The following is a 5,480-nucleotide window of genomic DNA, read 5'->3' on the forward strand; positions in this document are numbered from 1 at the left end:
TGAACCACGGAGAGTTAAAGAAGTTTAAGAAAAGAAGAAGAAGAAGAAGAAAAAACGAAGGAGATTCTTATTTACAGAGACTAGATGTTTCCTTTTTTTTTTCATGGGTGTCCCCAAAATCCCCGGAAACGCCCTTGGACCGGAAGGACCCGAGGACATGAGGACATGAGGACATGAGGACATGAGGACAGACTGTGTTGTATATAAACGGAGTGAAACGAACGACAGACAGAAACTTCTGTGTCGTTTGTGTAAAAAAAAAACAACAACAAAAAGTTTTTGTACAGATTCAGATTTTTTCTATTGGACGGAACTAAATGTCTGATCCTGACTGCGGGCCCGTGAACGCCTCATTACTTACACAGCAGGAGGTCACGGAGGAAGGAGGAGGAGGCCGTGAACGCACCGCACGCACCTGTACATAAACCTACACACACACACACACACACACACACACACATACTGGTTTTATTTATGTGTTTCCTGCGGGTTCATGTATGACGCACTTTTATTTAATAAAATCTCAAAGGTTTGACCGATGTTTTAACCACGTGACTTTTCATCCACGCAACATTGTGATGTTGTTCAAATTATGTGAGGATCGATTTCAGAGGGCCTAAAAGGATCGAGGGCCTAAAATATACCGAATATCGAATATTTTGAGCATGTAATTGTCATTACAGCGTCACTATAATATATCGAATATCGAATATTTTGACCATGTAATTGTCATTACAGCGTCACTATTATCATGTTCGATAACACGATACGGTTCACGTGAGTCGATGCAAAAATATGTATTTTATTTTAAGGCTTCATCAACACTTCTTAATTAATTCATTAATGATTCCGATTGATTGCGTTGCCGTGGAGATGTTTGATTAATCGACGAGCCGCAGTTCACACTCTGAAACGAGTTTTATTTGTTTTTAATTGTAATTGTTGTTTTAATCTCGGGTTGAAAAGTCAATGAAGCGCCGCGGCGGCAGCAGCAGCTGGTTTTAATTCATCAAACTCGGATACGGAACAAGAGTCGGGGCGTAAAAATAATTTATGAGAGAAAAAAAAAAGCACGGAACCAAAAAAAAAAAACAAAAAAAAAAAAACACGAGGAGGTTATTATTATTATTATTATTATAAATTAATTTGTAATTCACATAATGATTTATTACAAGGGTGAAAGTGAAAAAGAGACAGTAGCGGACAGATGAGGACTTTAAAATAATAATATTATTATTAGTAATAATGATGATAAATAACAATTATTAATATTATTATAAATATTCATGTTATTTTTTATCGTTATTATAATTTAATAATAATAATAAATCGTTCGCTCAGATCCTCGTTCGTCATAAATTAAAAAACTATTGGTTTCTTGCAGTGACGTCATTATGACAGATAACAAACAATACAAAATTCTTCGTATCCTTTAATTTAACCGACCAACAAAACGACTAACCACTGACCAGCAGTGACTGATCAACCGAAGTCTTATTATTACGTGACATTTGACTGTGTAATTATGACGTCATTATTATGGTAATTAAGATGTTTTCATCATCGGTTTTGTTCGACAAGATGGAACTCGTTAAAGCCTTAAATCAAACAGATTAACAATAACAAACAATTAACGGTTTAACGGTCATTACGTTATTAACCTATTCATTTGCATGAATTCTGTTTGAAGAGAATTCTTTGTTTTGTTTCTTCACAGGACGTTTTCATATGTAACACCGTCATCACAGCAGGAAGTATAAAAAGAACTGATAATTAATGAAGACGCCGTTAGATATGACATTTAAAATCTGGACATGTGAGAAAATTAAAAAAAAAAACTAAAATATTTAACGACTAAAAAAAAGAATAAAAAAATGAACAAAGAAACAATTTAGAAATATCTTGAAAGAACCAAAAAATGAACAAAGAAACAATTTAGAAAAAAACCCAAAAACAAAGAAAAAGATGAAAAACAGATGAAGATTTTTCAGAAACAATTAAAAACTAAAGCGTCATTTTTGATTTTAATAAAGATGAATTTCATTAAATACCTTTATTATTATTATTATTATTATTATTATTATTATTATTATTATTATCTGTCATTTCTATCAATTGAACCTGACGTTTCACACTTTTTAACTCTGTTGTTTGTTTCTGTTCAAAGATGATTTCAAATGAACGTCACTGCAGTGAAAAACTGTGGCGTTTGTTCTCAGTGGTGGAACTGAACCACTGAGCTGATAACCAGTTAGGGTTAACAAGTTAGGGTTAACAAGTTAGGTTTAACCAGTTAGGGTTAACCAGTTAGGTTTAACCAGTAACCAGTTAGGTTTAACCAGGTCGTTCACTCTGACACACCAACACAAAAATCCTTTTTTTTGTGCGTTTTCATTTTGACCGTCTTTCGCTCAGACTGGATCACTAGGGGGCCGCGCCCCACTGCTTTAAACTCAGTACTCTTTAATGATAAAATTGACTTTATTTCCACAGAGGTTCAGTTCAGACGTCGACTCGACGCTGCCACAACATCAGTGAAGGACGAGTCAAAGTACAGCGTGTACTTCAAACTGTACTACTGTGAATAGTCAACAGTAAATACTGTAGTACAGTGTAGTACAGTAAACGGTGCAACTTTACATTTAACAAATATCTAAACATTTATTCATGTTCTTGTCATTTAACATGTGACGTTACAGTAGGGGGCGCTGCCTTCACCCTGCTGTTCATCAACACAATTAAAGAATAATTATTTCCAAAACGTCACGTCAACAAACACTGAGCTGTTTTTAATAATTGAACTCATTATTTTAACAAGAACTTGATGTGACCTTTAAACCACCCTACTGCGGACCACCAAAGGGCCGCAGGTCCTATGTTGAAGACCTCTCCGTCAGATTGGTGATGAATACTGAGTCTATCATTTGGTACAGGAGGCAGAGCACAGTTAGCCACAGTTAGCCACAGTTAGCCACAGCTAAGGCTAATGTTGCTAACAACATTCGTTTGTCAGTTATTTTCGGTCAAAGAGCCAATCAGGAGGCAGCGTCCAAACATCACATGGTCCTGGTGTTTGATCAGTGACTGATATTTAACACAGGACGTTTCTATCATCACACCGTGTGTGTGTGTGTGTGTGTGTGTGTGTGTCTCCCACCTGTTCTGTTGTCTCCACCTGTTGACTCCCACTAAATCTTTAGCTGTTAGCTGGCGTGACTAATGTGTTAGCGTTAGCAGCTCTTTATAAAGAGCCCATTGAGCAGCTCTCAGGTGACCATGTCGTACAAGAGATTACACACAAGGACATGTGTAGAGGGATTTAGATGTTTTACAGCAATGAAGGTTTCAGAAAGATGCACAGATGTAGAACATTTAGCTATTTGCTAACTTTTCACTTTTTTCTGACTTATATTTTTGTGGAGGGTGTCATGTTTGCTAACCCCATAACATGTTGTACACTTGATCACTACACACTACATCATTTTCCCCTTGTTGTGTTGTAAATCGTTTGAGCTACTTCCATGGTAACTTGCTAACTTTTAGCTCAGAGAAAATGTTAGTTGTGATATTATGATCTCCGCTCCAGTGTCATTTTTCAGCAGCAGAACAAACAACAACAAGAACAAAAAGCCAGAAAGTTGACCCCTGCCTTTTAAAAGGTCACCTGAAGGATTAAATGTAGCGTCCTCCTCAGAGAGACTGTCTGTATTTGCGTGTACAGAAGACATTTTACCCAGTATCCATCTCTGCTGCTGTTGTGCTCTGAATGTCAAACCCAGAGGCTCAGGTTACACTCAGTCCCCTCCACCACCTTCACTAACACTACTAGTACAACCAGACCCCCGTCTTAGCCCCCAAGCACTGTACCTGACCCTCTCGTCTCAAGCTGGTCCTGGTTGACCTGATGAAAAAGAAACTCCTGCCTGAGGCTTCAGCTCCAAATTAGCCCTATAATAATGTAACTTTAAATGTCAACGCAAGACTTATTAGCTTATGAGGTGTGTGTGTGTGTGTGTGTGTGTGTGTGTGTGTGTGTGTGTGTGTTAATGCTGTTATTCAGAGCTGATCTCTTCAGTGATATTTTCCGTCTACTGCTGCCGTCAACAGGTGAGAGAACAGGAAGTGACCGCGCCCCAAAATCAAACTCCCGACCTGAGCCACAGGAACAACTTCCACCACATTCACTGATGTTATTTATTTTAAAAAAAAATTTTAATGATTTTACTAATGTCTCTATTTTTAACATTTTTCTGGATTTCTTTTGACCTTTTTTTTTTTACTAATCTTCTGCAATATTTTACTAATTTATCAGCACGACTGGAACCATCTGGTTATTAATAAAAAGTTCTGACCTTTATTTTAAATGTTTTGGCTAACTTTTAGCTGTGTAATTATAATAGCGTTTATCATTTTTACTCTTTTATTTATTTTTTTTTTTTTACAAAATTTTACTTATGTTTTCCTCATCTCTATTTTATCCCTCGTGTAAAAACATGTCGTCTTTGATTTGATAATTATTCAGCTAATTATCTACGCTAGGTTAACCTTAGCTAACCTTTATCTACTTTGTCACTTTTTAAACCTCCCCTCTAGTTGTTTTGGTCTAGATTTTATGTTTATTATTTACAAAAATTATTATAATTTTATATGATCAATATATTTGTTTATATCGATGTTTTTGATGTTTAGATTAATAATTAATTAATGGTATATTTCTGGGGGATGGAACTGTTGAATTGGTTTTTAGTTATTTTTAATGGACAAAAACAGACCAGTGCTGTAGTGGAACACGTCAAACATAGCATTAGCATGTGGATTATTTTCTGACTTAAAAAACCAACTGATTTTGTGATATTTGAGGGACAGCGACTCTTTTGCTCCCTCTAGTTTCTGACCCTGGTGAAGTGTTGGTGTCAGTGCAGAGGTTCAACACAGCGGTGGATTATCAGATGAATAAATAAATGTAACGTTTCCCACACGGTGCTGGTGTCTGGCAGCAGACTGAGACCTTGAATGTCTCACAATAAATGTGATTAATTATGAGGCTGAAGTCGGTCGTGGCCGGGTCTAGAGGGAGGGGAGAAGGAGCCAGCGTTCATCACCTGGAGTATTTTGTTGTGGATTTTATTAGCACTAGCTGCGCTAAAATAACCTGTTAACACGTATCATCCTGCGGCAATAATAACCTCCTCAATCATATTTTAAAAGTCACGTCAAGGCGGCCGCTTTAATTCATCTCTATGCAAATACCACAGTGAGGGTGGGGGGGTGGGGTGGGGGGGTCAGTGTCAGCCCATTACCGCGCTGCTACAGAGGGTTTTATTAAAATGCATTCTTCACCACTCTCTTCTCACTCACCGCTAATAAAACACGAACCCGGCTGCACAAGAATTATAGCAACTATTAGTGTAACATATGGAGAGCATGAACGCTGAGAATAAAACCAACAGATAAAGTGGCAGGGTCAGGAGGGAGGGGGC

This window comes from Cynoglossus semilaevis, chromosome 14, assembly GCF_000523025.1.
Source record: "Cynoglossus semilaevis isolate Cse_v1.0 chromosome 14, Cse_v1.0, whole genome shotgun sequence".
Classification (NCBI taxonomy): Eukaryota; Metazoa; Chordata; class Actinopteri; order Pleuronectiformes; family Cynoglossidae; genus Cynoglossus; species Cynoglossus semilaevis.